Here is a 20,602-nt window from a genome sequence, read left to right on the forward strand (position 1 = left end):
AGTTCACTTACCTGGGAAAAACATGTTCTAACCAGTCACGTTTGCGTATCAGGACTTCACTTGCTCCAAGCCTTCAGAGCAAGCCCCTGGAGCTCATCAGAAGCCTGATTTTCTCAGTTTTGCCAACAAAATAATCTTCAGGAAAAAATCCTTCTGATTAAGCAGTCAGGCTTAATGCAACACACCCTGACTAATCCTCTTAAGTTTTCTCTGGGTCCTGCACTGTAATCTCAGTAACACAGGAGGCTCTGTTCTTTTCATAGGAGCTATGTGACTGTGTGGACTGTCACAATCTTATTCAAATAGCAAGTGATTCCTCACTGCTATCAATCTGAGTAATCGACACCTGGGTTTCAGCACATAGACCAGCTTACTTTGGGTACAATCATACAGCAGTACTCTCAAATGACTGGGTATAAGCTGTAAAACAGCACTCATCCACATGAGCCACCAAAGTCTTCTGGGGTCATATCCCACGGCTCTCCACACTTCAATAAGTGGAAGCATTTAGTTCTTTTACACTGTATTGTGGGAACAGCCTGAAGAACTATCTGGGTCTCCAATGGTTTAAAAACACCATTACTAGAAAGTAGAAAGGTTAACAGTTTGAGGATGGGGAGATCAAAAGAGGGAATCGCATTCAGACTAGATCTAGAGATGTATCTCTTGTCGGAAACATGCACCTACAAGCGGGTCCTAGCACTTGACTAAAATCCCAGTTCACTGACTTAAAAAAACCCAACTAACCAACCCTTTAGGTCACCAACATTGTTTTGTCTGACACCGAAAAAACAATGACAGAGGATAAGTATTCAGATTTTCTGATCAATTGTATGGTCTGTACCTGTAACATCCAGAAAGGAACATGCACAGAGAAAATGCATGGGAAAAGCATGAGAGCCCCAACAAGAATTGCATGTTAGATTATTTATTTTGGGTAATCTTCTCTTTAATCCTACAAAAAAGCTCCATATGAGAGCTGACTGGTTAGAGTTAGGAAGCTGAGAGATGGACATATAAAAATGAAAACTTATCAAGTGTTGCATGTTCTTCCCTTTGTGCTTAACACAGGGCAACTCATGCAGCACCTCAGCTGGTTTAGCTCAAAAAACACCACACTTTAGATGATGCACAGGGTTGTTTAAACATTCATTGTTCTGCTTAGCAACAACACACTTAAATGGTTAAAAAACCCGTAAAACAAGAAATAGAGACATACTTGTTAATTATTATAAATAGTTCACATTCTTCAGCTCCTCATGTACCTTTGGTTTGCCATTTAGTCAGTCTGGCATCTTCCTGGAGATACATCCCTTTTGCATTTTGTAAAACACAGAGCATATCAGAAGTCCATAGAATACTAAGCAGCTTGTGATTTATATTTCAAGGATATTTAAACTGGTTAACTGACTTCCAGAGGTGACACAAATTACACATTCAAAACAAGACATACATACTATTTTCCTACCTACTATGACAAAAAGAAAGAAAAACCATGCTTTTCTCTGTGCTATATGCTGTATCACTGTAATATAATAAGCAGTAGTTCTGTTCACAGATTTTAATCACCACATTATTAATACCTCTCTGCTTTGTGTGTATTGCATCTCATCTTACGTCTCATCACATACATTCAAAATCTTTGCAGGAACAGCTTTGCATTATATACATACACAAAAAGTTATACAACAAGGGTCCTGTCTAAATAGCAGCATCAAAGAAAATAGAAAACAAATACATGAATGGCAGAACATGTGCACCTACAGACTTGAGTCCTGGCTAGCCCCCCAAGTCCTACTTTCCAAACAAAGCACCTGTATTTATTCTCATACAATCACTTTTTTCATTCTTCTCTTTCAAATTCTTCAAACTGGTTTTTGATACATGCAAGTTAACATAAAATATCTTGCCCAGTTGCATGGGGAAAAAATAAAAATAAAAACATGTTTGTTGCATGGAAAAGCAATTTGTCAGACGTTTCTTTTTCCATGTACTCCACTGCACCATATGTGGGGGCTGGAAAAGAGCCTAAGAACATCTGCCACAGATTTTAAAACCCCTAATAATAGCACAGCTGGTGTCCCCAGTCTAATGATTTCAGCACAGACTTGTGTGGCCACTCCTGACTCTGGCCCCCAACCCAGGCAGAAACACTCAAAGGTTGGACACATTCATTCATTCATTCTCAACTCAATTTGCATTTCACAAAAGAACCAATGCAGAAAGCAAGTTGAAATGCTTACATTTCAAGCAGTTCAACAGTCACTGTTTCCATAGGATTTCCCCATGCTCCTTTCATTAAATTCCAGTTTAGCAGAGAACTCCCTATTCCATAAAATGAAGCTACTCAAGAAAATAACTGCAAGTCTCAGTGATCCAGGGTTACAAACCTAAAATGCTTTAACTGCACTTAACTGTATTACAGAGGGGTTTTTTTTCCCCCCTGCTAAACCCATGGACTATCTTCCATTCCTGTCCATTTAGTTTACTTACAAACATATGTTTCTACCCGCTTTCTTTTAAACATGTTCAAAAGCTGGTTTATAGAGGAGAAAACCTTTATTTCAAAAGAGGAACAAAAAGGAAAGCAGAAGAGCAAGGAACTCGGGAAATGGAACTATGTTTTAGCTCACAAAGAGTCAGCATTGGGCATTAATAGGTATTTATCACACAAATGCTTTAGAGAAACATCTGTGATTTCCCATGCCCAAAGGATGTGGCTAGCAAAACAGTATGACGGACTCTGTGAAGGTGGGAACAAAGAAAGCAATGTTTGGGTGGGGGTGAGGTGCCCGAGACTTTCATTACACTTCAGTCCACCCTCTGCCCTCTTTACTCTTTCATCTACACAAAAACATAGGTAGCTTCCAGCAGTCAACAAGCATGAGTTCAGTTTATTATTTAATACAGTGTGTGCAGGTGTACCCATGAAAGGCTAGACCTGACCCAATAACTGACCGTCTCTAGCACAGACAGGAGAGGCAAGCATTCCACAGACAAGTTCAGTCACTGGCAAAGCAGGAAGGGGTGGCTACTGTAGCAAATTACTGTATCCACAGTAACAACAGACTGAATACTGAGCTCCAAATTCCAAGAACAACCCATTTAATCAGCCTACTATAAAACACCAATATGTGACACTAACATCCTCATCAAAGAATGTTTTCATTCTCATTTCCCATGAGGGAGAGAGGGGACAAAACCCCAAAAGCAGATAAAGGCAACACTTTGTAAATTCCCACACTGTCCAACAATGTTGGCCCACTTTAAAATAAGAGCCATTTAGCAGACAATCTTTCTTAATTTGCACCACACCACTGAACAACAAAAGGAAAAGGAAGAGAAAATACAGAGCAAGTTACTTTTTAGTTTTATATAAAAGCACTGCAGTCTGAGAAAGGCTAATACACGAGATCAGCCCAGTTACAGTAATCAATCTGTCTGTGACAAACATACTTACAGTCATGCATCAGTTATATGCCTTACTCCTCTGCTAGCCCTCTATCTGATCCGTAACTTCTCTCAGAGCTGCAAGATCAAGATACATTTTAGGTAGCATTTTTTCCTCGAGTCTCACAATTAGGCTATTTAACTACACAAATGCTCTTATTTCTGACTTCACTATGAAAAAAGTGTATTTTAAGAAACCAGGCAAACTGTCCCACCTTTTCAACCAAAATCTAAACATCAGCAAGAACTAGGTCAAAGGAGAAACAAAAACCTGCAGCAGAAGAGCATGTATAGAAAGAAAAGATACGGCCTCAAACAACATCAGTTTGATCATGAATTCTTAATACCAAAAATTGTACAACACAACTGCCTAAAGAAGGCTGTATGTGTCACACTGTAGATTTCTGATGGTGCAAATAAGGCAAACCTGCTTCATTCCCACCTTAAACTGCAACTGGGGAGCTAACTATGCAATGGCAGCAACAGCTGTGTCACAAGTGTTGACTGTGGCGGTGGCAAAGATCTGGGCTGGCACCAATAATGAATTACACTGCTTTTTAAAAATAAATTTGACATCAGACACATTAAAGAAGTCTTCTGTTGCTGTGCTGTTGCTTGTGTAACAGATACAGTAACCACAAATAAGACATGCCCTTCAACTTGGCAGAAAAGACTGCCGTTCACAAAACAAGCATAATCTCTCAGAGGCACAAACAATTTGCAGAACTAACAAAAGTTCTCCTGCGTAAGTCACCTCACAACTGCTGTTTCAGAGTGGGCACATAACTACTGTTGTCTCCAGATTTGGTCTCCTCACTTGCTACAGGCCCAAACTCCTTTTCCCCTTCTCTCTGGTGCCACATGCTGTAGCTCCAAGTCCCATGTCACAGAAAGCAGGTAGAGACAAGGAGTCCTTCTAAGTGGGTTAGTACCTCCACACTTCAAAGAGACAGACCCTAGGCATCTACACTGCAGTTGCCCTGCGCTGCAGTTGCACTATTTCATTCAATACAACAATATCTGCATACAATTTACAGTTCTCAGCCTTATTCTACTTACAAGATCAAGCTATTGATCAGGAAAAGGCCAGGAATCTTAACCTGCATGCTTTCTAGCCCATATGCATGCTATGTCCTTCCTCTCAGCAATTTGTAATTTATCCAGAAAACAGTTTTCCCTTCCTGAGTATTTCAACACATACCTTATTAAGCAGCTGTCCTGACAGAACTTGTATTTTGCTATTCAGGAAACTACAGTCTGGGGTATAAGACAAATGAGTGCATTAGATGACAAAGACAGACACAATGCAAACATTGTATAACTGCAAAGTACAGTCATTGGTAGACACAGTCACCACAACCTGTAATAATTCCTGCTTGGCTCGATTCCCATCTTTCTGGAAATATGTCTCTGACAGTACTGCTGCAACACAGCCTGCAGAAGATTGGGGGTGGATGGTGGAGCTGTTTTAACATCATAAACTAATCACAAAGCTCATCAATAACATCAGATCACAGACATATGTAGCCACAGAATAGCCTAGAGTTCTTCCAAACCACAATTAAGCTTGGTCAACAAGACAGTCCTCTACCTCACAGAGCCTTAATATTCAGAGTTACTACAGTTTGATTCACACCAGCTGAGCACTTTTATAAAGAGGTGATAGGCTCCAGTGAAAGTCACTTGGCTAAACTTAGCTCAAAGAGTAACAAACCCTAGAAGCACGCACCATGGAATAATCAGCTATTTTACTATGTCTGAATCTTGTGCCAGTTGATATCCCCGTCTTGAATAAATATCAAAGCAATAATTAACAGAAGTGGATGTCACACTCGTATTATTGCAACTTTGTACTGATTTTTGAGTTCGGCATGCTCTGTAGACAAGAGGCAAAACTTTGACAAAATACCCAAGATAGCCTCGCTATGCTCAGTTGCATTTACCAGCGCTGAGCTGAGACAGATTAACCGACTAACTTTGCCCTCCTGTTTACACCACCTCCCAAGCAAACTCCCCAATTTGCAAACCCACCCTTCTAAGTGCAAATGGGAACTGGTCAAAAGATAGTGTCAGTGTTGCCAAGATACACATTTGCTCCTTTTCATGCGTTCTTCTCCTTTAAGCCGCACATGTACCTTACCACAGGGTACTATACCCCAGGGCACGATGAAAAAGTGGAAGCGTCAACATGTAAGTATTACAAGAGCCATTTACAAGTGCAGAAGACAGAGTTGTTTCATGCTCTCATTTGCTTTGTGGTCATTTAGAAGTATGTAACTACAAAAGCTCCATACAGAGTAAAACAAACATACACTGGGCAGAGCTCACGTCAGCAGAGATCTCTGAACCTGAAGGTCATATTGTCAGCACTGCAAATGTGGAAGCAGCTGCTGACATTTTGACATGGTCCATATATTGCAGCACGCAAGGTCCAAGAGACTGTAATTCAGAGGCACATTTGAGGTGTCAAGGATTCCAGACTGTTCTACCTCCACAGGTGAGGTACTGTATATACTAACTATATTCAGTCAGGTGCACTACTGTATCCAACAATAGTAATTTGGATATTTTTTTTTTTTTTAATTAAAAAGAAGAGAAGTCCAGAGATCAATATAGGCTCCCAAGACAAAATGCTAGCCATTTTGGAAGAAACATCATGTCTTGTAATGTAATGGATCCTTCCAAATTCTACTCCTCCTCCCCAAAACACACCCACCCTATCACTATATTCCTTTTTCCTTCTCCACATTTTTCCACTTCCAGCACACTAAGGGTGATCTTCACACAAAAAGCAGCAAGTAACAACCTGTTTAACCATTGTGATTCAAGTCTGGTTTTGCTGTTACAGAGTGTAAATGGTAAACTATGTTGAAGCTAGACTCATTTTGTTGGCTCCCGCAATTATTTCCCAAAAGAGCGAAGATAACCCTCAAGACAAAAAAAAAAACAAAACAAAACAAACCACAACCAACCAACCCCTTTAAAATCAGTAATCCACAACCTCACGATTTGGACTTTACTCAAGGAACTATTCCTGAGTTACAGGGCCATATTCTGCTTCTCATAATTGATAGGCATTTATATCTGTAAATATCAGTTTGCAACTCCTATTAAAGTCTATTCTCCAAGAGGTTAGTGAGTCCACTTGTTCTGAAATGGCTTTTTTCAGATCAGTTTTAACAGACGCTTTATGAAGTTTTTGTTAGATGTGGAATACAATTAGGTAGCATAACTCCTTTTGGCCACCACAGCCATCTCTGGGGTTTATTATAAAATGTGGCATACTGCATAAGTTTTCCTAGACAACAACGTCTTGGTATCTTTTGTGAAAAGATATTTAAAGAAGAAATTTAGAAAATAATTATTTCAATTTTGGGGTTGGTTTTTTAAGAGCTAAATCTTAAATAAGACCTTCACTTGCATTTTATCAATTCCATTTAATCTTGTTTGTTAATTTCTCTCTTTCAGATGCCTCTGTGTAACTAGTTGCTACCAAGAACTTTACAAATCATAAACTGACTCCCTGTAAAAAAAAAAGGAGACTGCCAATTTCTCTCTTTGAGCTCTTAACTGAGGAGATAAAGGAAAATCTGTAACACTTGACATACAAAACAAAGCCAGAGAAACGGTATGGTTAAAAAAAAAGAAAAAAACAAAAGCACGGAGAAAAAGTAGAAGATTAGCCAAAATCTCAGAATTCATAAAAGTTGCTTGCAAATATCTTTAGTGCCCTTTAAGAACATCCAATGTCTTAACATTCTGAGATCCCAAGAGTTCAAAATCCTTTCACTTCTTTTCCACTGGTAACTGACAATACCACTGAACAATGCAGTGTCCAAAACAGTCCCCCCCCAAGTCTATTCTTTAGCTTCACGTATACTCAATTTTAAGTTGCCACACAGCTGTACTGTAAGTTTTCTATCACAAAACAAACAACAGTTTCCAGTTAGAAATCAGGGCAATCAGAAATGAATTACCTGTGTAGGTTTCAAATCAGAGCCAGAACAGGCTGAAGCCCTGTAATTTCATGCCTTCCCGATTTCTGGAGTTCGAAATAAGTATTCTATAGCTGTTAGTCTAAGAGTTCGCTAAATTAAAAAAAAAAAAAAAAAAAAATCTTTTATTGCCCACATTACAACAACTGCTTGTTATCTTTTCCAGAGAAAGGTCTGAGGAACACACAGGAGAACACAGTATTACATCTGCTGCAACAAGTCATGTTATAACCTGACCGTCTTCCTGACTATGCAGTCCCTCCTATTTCCTCTTACTCACTTCTCCCGCTATGATATTATATCATGTCTTCATCTTCAAGCTATCCCCGCTGGTCATAGGATCAAAACAATAGGCTTGCTGCTAGGTGCATTTAGGAATTTCCTCTTAGCCTTCTTGATGAGATAATTAGTGCTAATTCACCATCTCAGATAACAGAAATAGGACAGGGTATTCAATCTTCCCCATGCAATTCTGCTAACCAAGATTACTAAAATTATGTTTGCCGCTTTCCTTTATTAAAAACAAACAAAAAACCCCACACAGCTAGCAAATGATACAATTTTGATAACATTAACTCTCTTTTTTAAAGAGAGTTATATAACTTAATGCACACATGTTAAATACAAGGTGTGGTGTTACACACCTAAAGCAAACTAAACACTAATTGGCCTTGCCTGCACACTCCTGCCTTGTCTTTGTGCCATTTCTAGCATTCATCTAACTCCTTAAGAAACACAAGCTGGCAAAAAACTATAACCAAAGAAATAAAATTAATTTTTCAAAACATGTTTTTCCAATTTGTCTCCCTGGCTTACCCCCCCATTGGGCAACAGTTAGCATGAAAGATCTGTGGACAAAGCAGTATAACACATAGCTGATGACAAGGTTGATGAAGATGATGATGATGACAAGATGAAGACTATTCCCACCAGAGACGGTAAACTGTAAGACCAGGCTAATCTGGCTGCAAAAGCACAGCCTTCAGGCACAAGCACAGCCTTCAGGCACACGCCTTCCCAGTCATCTCTAGCTAATATTAGTGTAGGCTGTCCTGAAAGCACACCCTCACCCTACCGCACACCTACCCTGAAGCCATATATTCCTGTCACTGCTTTTCCTCATACAGACATTGGTGCTTGTACCACTCCACTTAAACGTGATCAGGAACGCAATCCGGTTGAAAGGCTAAGCCAAGGGGATGGGAGGACAGGAGAGAACACACAGAGGGTGGTGTAAAGTGGTTTTCAGCTAGATCAGCTCTCTGAGTTGCGCCACAGCATGCCCATACAAGAAGCAGTGCATGTGGGAAGGGTGAGGATGGGGAAGGAAGTCTGCCCTCTTCCGCAGCTTCAGTTACTTGCCAGGAAACCACATTTTTAAGAGTCAAACCACTAAACCAAGGCACTCTGTTGGCTTTACTTGTCACCCGGTTTTAGGCAGTCACTTCCCAACTTTTATCTGCAGCTTTGAGGATATTCAAATATTCATTGCCATGACAACAGCAATCCCTCGTGGGACTCAAAACATCAATATTTTCATTAACTGCTGCGTGTGCTTACCCATGGCACCCCAGGACTGAGGGAAACCACTAGGTGAGTGCCCAGAGCCAGAATTTACAGAACCTTCATAAGCATTAACCTAAGGCTTGACAGCAATGGCCTCTTCTGGAGATACAAAGAGATGAGGTTTCAGTTTCAATTTACCCAGGTCAATTTAATAGTCATATGAAACTGAAGCTGAGAAACTGACTGGGAACTGAAGAGCCAAGAGCCATTTTTGTTCTTGTTGAATTCATACCTGCTGGAAGAGCAGCTGTGCTAGATCTACAAATCCAAGGAATAATCTATTTAGTCAGTTGATAGAAAGGAAGAAAGGTCATCTTTAATCCCAAGATTTTTTTAAGGGAAAAAAATTAAATATGGTGAATAAGGGCCATTTACAAGAACAGTTTTGTCCACCTGAATTGCAACTTTCGTCTAAATACCAGCTGACAAGTCATGTGATATTTTTTTTTTTAAGGAATCATCAGTTTTACATTAGTAAATATGTGAAATTTATTCCCCTTCTTAATTCTTACTGTAAATATTCATATAGATCAACATATGGCATTCATACTACTTTTGGATCCAAAAAACACATTTAAGGCCACACTTCATAGAATCATATAGTGGTTTGGGTTGGAAGGGACCTTTAAAGATCAACTAGTCCAACCCCCTGCCATGGGCAGGGACATATTTCACTAGATCAGGTTGCTCAAAGCCCTGTCCAACCTGACCTTAAACACTGCCAATGATGGTGTATCCACAGCTCCTCTGTGCATATCATTTAAGGTCATATCATTAAGATACATTTCCTGCCATCAGTTATCATCAACAACAATTTGGGAACAGGAATAAGATACAAAATATCCCTCAATGAATGAAATAAGATCATAATAAAATCATGAATGCTGAATTTAAGAAATCCACTCTGCTTTTAGGAGATATATTCAGCATCCACACCCAAAGTGCAGTGGCATCAATCTGCCTGCTCCACCAGGGCTGAGAAGCTTTTCATTGGAGTTAGGTTCTTAGTTTAGGTTCTTAGTTAGGTTCTTAGTTCTACCATGAACGGTTAATTCTACATTCACTCCCTTCAAACTATATTTGGTTATGATCTTTGCCTTTACATACAAACATCCCTAGCTTTAATACATTACTCATTCCACAAAAGCAGTTATCTAAATTTCTTTTTTTTTAAAAAGACAGCAATACCCCCATGAGCAACACAAAAAAGATTCCCATCCAGACATTTCAAGTCAGAAATCTTATTTCCCTCCTCTCTTTCCTCCTATGCAGTATAACAATACAGTGGGACATCAGTAACAAAACTTTCCATTTTTTTTCCTTTATGTCAACATACAGCAGGTATCCTCTTGACAGTTGATAAATAGTACAAAATGGGTGCAGTGTTTACTTTTGGAGGGGGGAGGTTAGTAAGTCAGGCTCAAAAAGCTCTGAGACTGACTTACCCAGAGCAGTCATCAGTGAGCAAAGTGAGATAGCACTGTCTTAGATGTGCTGTGTTCCCAGCCTGTGAAAAATCCCAGACTCCCATTTTGAGCACTGATCTTCTTCATAGCAATACACCATGGTTAGCTTAACAGTCCATCAGTTTTACTGAAGGCAAAAAGAGCATAGAAATTTCACTAAAATGACTACTATAATAGTAGCACCATCTTATCCTGAACAACCTGTCTGCCAGACATGTATTTAAACCTTCTGTAAAATGCATTCAAATTACTTGAGCAAATCATACACTCTTCAGAGAAAGGAGAGTCTTCTGGCCCACCTGGATTTTTTCTGTTGTAGGAGAATTAGTAATATACACTATCAACCTTAGTACTGTAAATAAAAAAGGGCAGTTGTAGCACTCATGTCTACCGAGGAGGCTGCCTTGTTCAGATCCTCTACCCTGTCAGGTCCTAAACAGCTAATACCACAAAGAGTGTACCAATCCACTGATACTAAGGGACTGACAGGCTTGTAACAGAGATTCACAAGAACTGTATTTACTTCTAGTACTGGCACCAATTCCTGAATTACCTCAGTCAAATGTTTTGATCTTGCTGACTCCCTTCATCCTTTGCAAAGTAAGAGAAGACTGATTTTTGTGCCTCATGAGTGCTTAAACAAACTCAGTTCATTAGAAGTTTACGTTGAATGTTTTGTAGCTTTTGCAATGTAAAAGGGCAAAGTATTTAAGAAAGTTGCATTTGCCTGAGGTACAACAGTTCCTAAATGAAATCTCATTTTGTAGATAAAAGCAGTACAAGTGACTGTCATGGAGAACTCAATGTTCTCTACAGAAAAATGATAGCATAACATACATGCAATAGCATGACAGTAGAGACCACTTTGGACGTTGAGACAAGATTGTATTTTGCCAGATAAGTGCGGGATCTAACCTTTCTCAGTCTTTTCATTCTAACAGCTTTGGATGTCTTGCAAAATAAGATTTTTGAGAAAGCCATTATGGAGTAAAATTCGAGGGAACAAATACAAGAGTAATCAAAGGTTATAAACATTTCAGACAATCAGAAGAAGCACTTTCAGTTCAGATTGCTTTATATTGGAAATTTGTGGCTCTCAGGTCAGCCACAAGTCCCTGGGCGAAACCATAACGTGCTTACCTACCACCTGACGAGACTACATAACCCTCAGGAAATACAGCCATAAAGGACTGATCTTGCTATGACCTTTACACATGCAGGTTTGCAGAATTCATTACAGGACCAAAGCCCCTAAGAAGGTAATGTTTTTGGTAAACACTGGTCTCCACCCCCTCCATAAATTCCTGGAAGCGATCATGACTGTAGTATTCCCACAACAAAACAGAAGTCTACCATTCCTTTCTGAAGGCAGTGTAATTTGCGACTACAGGAGAAGATCTATAATAAGAAACCATAACACCAGAAAGACTGATTTCCTCTTCATCACTTTACATCAACAGTGCATACCTCCTCAGAAATACAGCTAGTATGATCAGTCACAGCTGCAGAGAAAGGAATTCCATTCAAGACAGGTTTAAAGGGCAGTCTAAGGACTTTGACATTGCTCCAATATCTTCCAGTTCTGCTCATTTTACAGGTACCACTGGGGCAATAGGTTTGCATGGATTTGAACTGCAAGGTTTCTGCTTACTGCAGAGGAGTGGATGATGCCCCCTTGCGAAGCATGCAAATGTGCAGTATCTGATGGTCAAACTAGGCTTTCTGGAACACACAATGTTGTTAGTAATACAAGCTCCACTTACGCAAACATTAAAGAGGATAGTTAAGTGTAAAAGTCTCTACTTCGCCCAAGCAGCAGACATCGACGTAACTTTTAAAGAATACCCCTCTCTTCAAACAAAACTGCACTTCAGTATTCTCTAGGATACCAAATTATGGCTGCTGTCAGATGATAATTCATGCAGACTCCTGACTTGCATGAAACTAAAGTCCAATATGACATTACCAGCACCTGCCTTTAAAAAAGAGAATTTATGTGAACATACAATACAGAAGTGCAGTGATTGGTTCCAATTTACAGTAATCAACTAATCTCCTCAAAGAGGTGCACGTTAACTATTTCAATGTATCCACAGTTTTCATTCTTCCCCTCTAGACTATAAATGTTTCCACTGTATGAACATTTTCCTAACCTTTGGTTTCTATTAGAAGATGGGACAAGTCAACTCAGCATTATTTTAAACTTCATTGAAAACTAATGATAAGCAGCTTTTCCATGTTTTGTTTGAAGCACTGGAATTATTACATAGGGGAGCGGGGGCAGGGGGCAGTTCTTACGTTTTTCCTTTAACAGCTGTAAGACAAGTGGGAAACTAGATGAGAGAGGTGATCCTTCCCATCTACTCCGCACTGGTGAGGCCACGCACGGGTTACTGTGTCCAGTTCTGGGCTCCCCAGTGTAAGAGAGACATGGACATACTGGAGAGAGTCCAGTGAAGGGCCACTAACACAAAGAAGGGGAGACCAGAGCATTCCTCCTATGAGGAGGGGCTGAGAGAGCTGGGACTGTTCAGCCTGGAGAAGAGAAGGCTCAGGGGGACCTCATCAATGTGTATAAATACCCGAAGGGAGGGCACACGGAGGATGGAGCCAGGCTCTTTTCAGTGGTGCCCAGTGACAGGACCAGAGGCGATGGGCACAAACTGACACTCAGGAGGTTCCCCCTGAACACCAGGAAACACTTTTTCACTGTGAGGGTGACCGAGCACTGGCACAGGTTGCCCAGGGAGGTGGTGGAGTCTCCATCCTTGGAGATACTCAGAAGACATCTGGATATGGTCCTGGGCAATCCGCTGTAGGTGACCCTACTTGAGCAGGCGGGTTGGACCAGATAACCTCCAGAAATCCCTTCCAACCTCAACCATGCTGTGATCCACCAAACACAAAGTAGCACACCTTCCACAGAGCTCCTATCTTCACACAGGACCATAAAGTCGACTTTGTTCTTTTACAACACATTGCCTGCAAAATCCCAGAAATACAAACTCTTAATCACTTTGTATTTCTCTTTGCATTTTCTCTCCACACCAGTCATTTTCATCCTGGTGTTCACCGATTTCCTTAAAGGGTTTGCAAAAAGAAACTAAGGAAGTAACTTTTACATGCTTTACTACACATAAGACTTAAAGGTATTTGCAGACCTCCTGCAAAGTTACAAGAGATTAATGAATTAAAAGCAGTAGGGGTAAAAAAAGTGACTGTCTTAATAAAACCTCTTGCTTCTACTTTCCAAACCCTTCAGAACACGTCATATAAGAAAAGTTTTAAAAAAAGGAAAAAAAAACAGAGAGGACAAAAGAACAAAAAAGAGGGGGGGGAGAGGGGAGGAAAAAAGGGGAGGAAAAAAGGGGAGGAAAAAAGGGGAGGAAAAAAGGGGAGGAAAAAAGGGGAGGAAAAAAGGGGAGGAAAAAAGGGGAGGAAAAAAGGGGAGGAAAAAAGGGGAGGAAAAAAGGGGAGGAAAAAAGGGGAGGAAAAAAGGGGAGGAAAAAAGGGGAGGAAAAAAGGGGAGGAAAAAAGGGGAGGAAAAAAGGGGAGGAAAAAAGGGGAGGAAAAAAGGGGAGGAAAAAAGGGGAGGAAAAAAGGGGAGGAAAAAAGGGGAGGAAAAAAGGGGAGGAAAAAAGGGGAGGAAAAAAGGGGAGGAAAAAAGGGGAGGAAAAAAGGGGAGGAAAAAAGGGGAGGAAAAAAGGGGAGGAAAAAAGGGGAGGAAAAAAGGGGAGGAAAAAAGGGGAGGAAAAAAGGGGAGGAAAAAAGGGGAGGAAAAAAGGGGAGGAAAAAAGGGGAGGAAAAAAGGGGAGGAAAAAAGGGGAGGAAAAAAGGGGAGGAAAAAAGGGGAGGAAAAAAGGGGAGGAAAAAAGGGGAGGAAAAAAGGGGAGGAAAAAAGGGGAGGAAAAAAGGGGAGGAAAAAAAAGAAAAAAGGCAGGAGCAATTTTCACATGGCTATTTCACTAGGACAGCAACATTTAATTACACATACCTGGATGATTTTTTCCCCAGAGTGATTACAAACACATATAGAAGTCTTAGCTCAGATCAAAACACTTCAGGATGGAGCCATAAACTGATAGTTTTGATAATCAAACTAGATGACCCAGTTGCTCTTTCTGGTCTTACGGTCTATGAAGAAAAACATTTACCTGCTGATGTTAAAAAATCTAAGGAAAAAAAGCTCTGCTGATTTTGTATGAGTTTTCAAAAGGGAAAGCCTTTCCAAAGAAGTCTGCTACGAACAAGTAAGTGAAGAAGGCAGAAGGAACACAGTCTTTTTTTTTCCCCCTAAGGTTAGTTCATATTACTTTATAACTCTAAAATCATACTGTTTTACACATTAAGTTTTGAGGATTGCATTATTCACAATAGAGACTATAATTTGTGGGCATCTTGCTCAGGAAAGAGTACTCAAATGCAGACTGAACTGAAAGTTAGCATAAGGAAAATACTCAAATTTATTCTTAAGTATATTCTCATTCTGTATCATAAAGGACAATCTCTGTGTATAGCCTAAGAACGTCAACTACTCAGTATTTCTCTCTTCTGTTCATACAGGTGCTGTGAGTCAAGAATATTCTATAAGCACACAAATATGTAGCAGGTTATTGTCAGCCTCGGCATTAGCATCTCATCTACCAACATACAACTGGTGTTGATTATACCAGAGCTTAGAGTGCAGCAGGTTAAAAATCAGCTTATGCTCACTGAAGACTTTCCCTCCTGATGCCAAAGCCTCAGCCACTTACTCCTATTGCTTCCTTTGCCTCACTGCTAACAGCTGCTCAGCTGCCCAGAGGATGGACAATCTGATTGAAAATTAACCTTAAAAACAGTTCTTGGCTAAGTCATGGAGTTGATTCCCAGCACCATAATCCAGAAGGGGACAGAAGAGGGAATCCACAGCCAGGGGAAGCTTTGCTCTGCTGGGCAGCAACATGGTCCTATGTCAAAACAAGCCAATAATGAAACTTTGCAAGAGCTTTTAAACCAAGCTCTTCTCACATTTCCTTCCTTCTTTCTATTTCTCTGACTGCTACAGTGTTCTGAACTTCCGCTATAAATGCAAGCAAAAAAACAACAGGGCTCTAATATATATTAATCCATCAGAATACTTAAAAAACAAACAAACAAAACAGGCACACAAGGAAATATGACAGTTAAAGAGCAGCAGCGTCATTTGGGTTTACAGCATCTAATGGACTGCAAGGTAGACAATCCTGTCCAGAAAAGCTGTAAGATAAGGCAAAGAATCGACTCCAGTACAGTCACTAACCAATTTAACTAAAGCAAATCTGCCAACATAATTGAATCTAAGAATTATCTCTGAGCTAATCTGTTTGTGCTATCAATAAGCCTCTTAGCTGGACAACCATAAGCAGGATGACTATATAGCATGACTTTTTGCACTGTAATCAATAGGCTCCAATAAAAAGAGAAATATTGATGAATCAAAGTTCAAATAAAGGACAGTTTTAGACAAAGAATATTAGCAGTGAACTGAAATTTATTTAGAGGACATCACGTTATTCACTACAAAGTAAAATAAGAGTGCTTGTAAACTCACACAGCTATCTCAGTCAAACCACAGAGTAAGCAGGAAGGCTTTGAATCAGACACCAACTGCTATCTTGGAAAGCCTGCCTTAACAGGAAGTTAATTCTCAAGATTTTTATCTCTCCGCGTAGCACTGATCCCACAACTGAATCCACAAACTGAGCCCTCCATACAAGTGCAGCATTCCAAGGAGGCAATGGCATTGCTCATGGAGTTTTAATGATACAAACGTGACTCAGAAACATACCTTCACAGCACAGGCATTGTAGATCACAAACCAGTTTTACAGTTCCAGCATTACAAAGCTTCATACATTAAGTGAGCTGCCTACAACTAAGATGCAATAGCTGTCATTTAGTGAGTAGAAAGCATTTCTCCTATTTACTACACTTTAATGATAACTCTGAAAGCCACTTGGTGTGCAGTCGCTACTGGAATCTATTCCTTTTAATAGCCCTTATGCAACACACGAGTGACAATCTCATTCACAGCAGAAACAAGGAACAATATGACCATCACACAGGAAGATGCCAGTATGCCTTTGGTCATTTTACATGCAATTTAAGTGTATTTATTCTTTGATCTTGATCTTGGTGGCATCACTAAGCTTCCTACCAGAGGCAGAACTGCAGTGTACGTCTGGAAACATGGATAGTTCAAATGAAAACAGAACCAGTTATAACAGCCTACCTATCAACAATAGTTCTCTGACCAACAGGCTGAAACACAGCTCCTAATTCCATATTCTAGTTATTGGGACTTCTCACATCATACTGGTCTGTCTGTCCTTGCGTTGCTGTGGGAGTATTGTGAAATAAGGAGCGCATGAAATCAAGTGACAGTTTTGTGAGAGTTGAAGTGGGGCTATTCAAAAAGTTACACCGATGAAGTACCCAGCCTAATATGGAAGACTTATTAGAGGAGGCACCCATTTTTGCAAACAGAACAGTCATTATTGGGGCAGGGGGGAAAGGTATCCGTTTCAAAATCTGAAACAAAGAACACACCATTTTTTGCAAACTAACAAGAAACACTCCACCAACCTTGACTTGAGTACCACTCATAACGTACAACATCCAGACAACACAAAACAAACAACGTCCCACAAATGCTACTTCTGATCCTAGTAGCAGGAGCACTAAACCACCCCAATTCCATAAATCAAGGAAAATTATTTTAAAGACTTTGGAAAGAAATAGATTTCAAACAAATGTAACTCGTACGCTGCCTTCCCCTCTCCCAAGGGAATTTTTAAGTAACATAGGAAATTACTAAGAAGAAAAACCCGTACAGCTTTTAGAAAGGGTGAAAGGTTCGTTTTTAACTTCTTGCCTTTTGATATTGCAGATGTTGCCTCAATAGCACTCATTCTAAGAATTCTTTCTACTGAGCTATTAGAAAAAAAAAAATCTTGCATTCAGCTTACTGGCTATCAGAGCAGATACAGTGGGAAGTTTCAGCATTTTCCTAGTACTAATTTCATGTTTATACAGTGACAACAGTAAGAAACAATAGTATTGATCAAGTGCACATTTAAAACAAAAATATTTAACCTGCACTCATTTCTACAATACTAATCTCATTCTCCTATCATAAAGTAGATCGGCTAGAATATTTCAAAACTCAGAAGAAAGTCCTCAGAGGACATGGAAACGTTAGGATCAAATTACTTCTACAAAAGCAGCTGGTAATCTGTTACAGGAGACAGAACGTGTGAAGCAGCAAGGCGCTCGGGTATGAGCTGCAGCAGAGGGGAACAACCGGAGTTCCAAACAGTTCCAGGCAAATCTTTTCCATCTGATCTTGCTCTCTGGTACACGCAGGTTCACTTACTCCCACCAACTCTCACCTGCGTTCCACACACGGATGGAGTGCCAAGTTAACATCCATTAATATACATGGCAAACCTTGCAGATCACATGCTGGTACTGCTTCATTAGTCAGGACTCTGGATTAAACTAGTCAGATGCTCAGAGGCTGCAGCAACAACTTCAGATTTCACTGAGATTTTATGCACACACATATCAAACGTGGAACACCGCATACATAAGTGTATGTGCCTAATCACATTAATGCTTCCTCAGCACACTGGTGTGCTACCCAGTGCTCTAGAACAGGCACCAAGCTCAGTTATAAACTACAAGATTTTTGCTTGGGTAGGGGTTTTTTTGCACTAGATCCAGAGAGACTCTACTTATATCCACCACTGTCATCCACCATGCAGTTAAATCCACTGGCAAGTGGGAGTTCATACATTTCCCAATTGCAAAAACCATTACACCCACATTTTAATCTCAGTGGACTGAAAGGTTCAAATAAGGTTACAGAATGCAAGACAGAGAAAAGTGTCCACACGGGAGACTTCTCCCAAAGTCTGAGCAAGGGAGAAAAAGAAGCCTGGATTCCCACCCTTTAACAGATGTTCCATTTTTTGGACATTTCCTACTCTTCCCTAATTTTACATGCAAATAAGCTCATCCAAACATGAAGTTCAAAATTGTCAGCTGCAAACCAAAGCAGACACTGATTTCAAACTTGCAAAAAACCATAATGGAATATTTTAGTCATTTTAAATAGAGGTATATGGCCAAAAGTTATCCAAAATCCCTGACGCTGAAAAAAACAAGTTAATATTTGTATGTCCCTCCCCAAAGGCTATGAAAGCTATCTCTGTAAGCGGGGGTCCTTCCAACTGACAACAGCAGCAGTCTACCTGTAAATAATTCACAGGCCAAATTTTGCAAGTGATTCTTGACCTTCAGTAAACAATTATACCCAACTGCCTCTTTCCTTTAAGGGGGCGGAAGGGACAAAAGAGCACAGGCACCAAAGCCACGGCGCTCCGCCCGCCCCCGAGCAAGCCGGCTGTGAAGGTCGCCCCGCTGCCACAGGGCTGCGGGGGCCCGAGAAGGAGGAGCCGCTGCACCTTGCTCAGCCACCCGTTTCGTTCCCCGGAGAACGAAGCAGGCCTCGCCCGCGCAACGCCACGGCACAGCGTCCAGACCCTCGCCTCCCGCACCCGCTCGCTCACCTGAGAGCAAACGGCGAGCGGGGGCGCGGGCAGCCACGCCGCCCCCTCCCTCTCCGGCCGTGGCCGCGGGCCGCGCCGCACGCCGAACCGTTACACGCCAAACGGCCGCGGCGCCGCGCGGGCACCTCTGCCCGCCCCGCGCACTCACCCCGCTCCGGGCCCCCCAGGCGCGCGCGCCGCCAACGGCAGCGGGGCGCGGGCGGCGGCGCCCCCGCGGGCCGGGGGAGCCTCGCTGCCGGCGGCGGCCACCTCCGGGCTGCTTCTCCCCTCAGGGCTCGCCCTCGGCCCGCGCCGCTGAGGGGCCGCGGCGTGCGGCGCGGGCAGAGCGCTGGGGGTGCTGCGGCCGGCTGGCTGCTGCTTCTCCCTCCTCCTGCCAGCGCCTCATGTGCCCTTCTCTCCCGGTCTCTCCGCGCGGGCCGCCGCCGCTTCAGCTCCCCGCTCTCGAACAGCACCCGGGGACCGCTGCACGCCTCTCCCGCCGGCCGGGCGGCAGCGCACGTGAGGCGGCTGCCGGTCGCGCTCCTCGGCCGCCGTTGGGCGCGGGGTTCCTCCGCTCGCCTTCACCCGCGCCGCCGGGCCGGGCCGCGCGGCCTCCTCGGGAGGCGGGGCGGCGCGGACACCTAGGGGGCTGCGGCACCGCCCGCCGCCGGGGGGGCAGCTGGAAGAGGACTGCGGCCGGCGGCCACCTCGGAGGCCGGTGGCTCGGTAGTCGCAGCGCTCCCCACCGACCCCCGCCCCGTTCCCCGGCGGCCATTACCTCATGGCCCAGCCCTGCCGCGGGGGAGGGGCCGCGCGTCGCCCGGCAACCGGCCCCCTGCCGTGGCCCGGGCCGGCGGGACGGGCTGCCCGGCGCCGGGGCCGGGAAAAGCGAGGGGCGCTTTCCGCAGCGGGAGGCGTTTGTCGCTGCGCGGACCAGCCTGAAGGCGGCCGCGGGCAGCACTGCGCGCCACCGCTCGCCCCCGTCCCGGGCGGCGACGGACCGCCCGCCTTAGAAGTAACTCACCGCTGCTCCGGCCAGAGCTGGCCGGGCTGCCCGCGGCCAAACGCTCCCCGGCCTTCGGCGCTGTGGCTGGGCGGGGCCCTCTGTAGAGCAGCCGGGGCGAGGGGTGCCGGGCCCGCGCCGCTCCGGGGCTCCCGCTGCCCCGACGCGGCCGCCTCCCACAGGACGTGAGCGGGCGGCTCCCCGGCTCGGGGAAGGTGTAGCTGGGTCGGTAGCGGCCACGCGAAGCGGCCCGGGCCGGTTTGGGAGGCGCAGAGGGACCCGCCGCGGTGCGGGGACGGCCTCGGCGGGCGGCAGGGGCCGGTCCGCCCGGCGCTTCCTCCCCCCCCCGGCCCACCGGAGGCTCCCCGCTCGCGGGGAGAGCTGGCGCGGCGCAGACCCGCTGAGCTGCCCGCCGTGTGCCAGCCAAGGGGGCTGCGGTTTTGCCGGGCGTTCGCATTTCTTACGGCCACCTTGGCCGTCTCGCTTTTGAATGAGCTGGGCTGGTACAGCCGGCCGACTGCCGCGGCGACCTGTTCCTGGATTTGTCACG

The 20,602-nt window shown here is 43.3% G+C and overlaps 1 protein-coding gene across 3 annotated transcripts in view; it reads right to left on the reverse strand.

Moving 5' to 3' along the window:
• The window catches only part of TRAK1 (trafficking kinesin protein 1), a 143,093-nt gene extending 122,972 nt beyond the window's left edge, over positions 1-20,121 (reverse strand). Inside the window, exon 1 of one of the 3 annotated variants that reach the window (XM_076331006.1) lies at positions 20,074-20,121. The gene's annotated coding sequence lies outside the window, so the exon portion shown is untranslated. Of the gene's footprint in view, positions 1-19,070; positions 19,092-19,218; positions 19,272-20,073 lie in introns of those variants that run through there. The other 2 variants (XM_076331010.1, XM_076331011.1) reach the window with 2 other exon arrangements.
• Positions 20,122-20,602: the final 481 nt, after the last annotated feature.

This window comes from Aptenodytes patagonicus, chromosome 2, assembly GCF_965638725.1.
Source record: "Aptenodytes patagonicus chromosome 2, bAptPat1.pri.cur, whole genome shotgun sequence".
In the NCBI taxonomy this organism is placed as follows: Eukaryota; Metazoa; Chordata; class Aves; order Sphenisciformes; family Spheniscidae; genus Aptenodytes; species Aptenodytes patagonicus.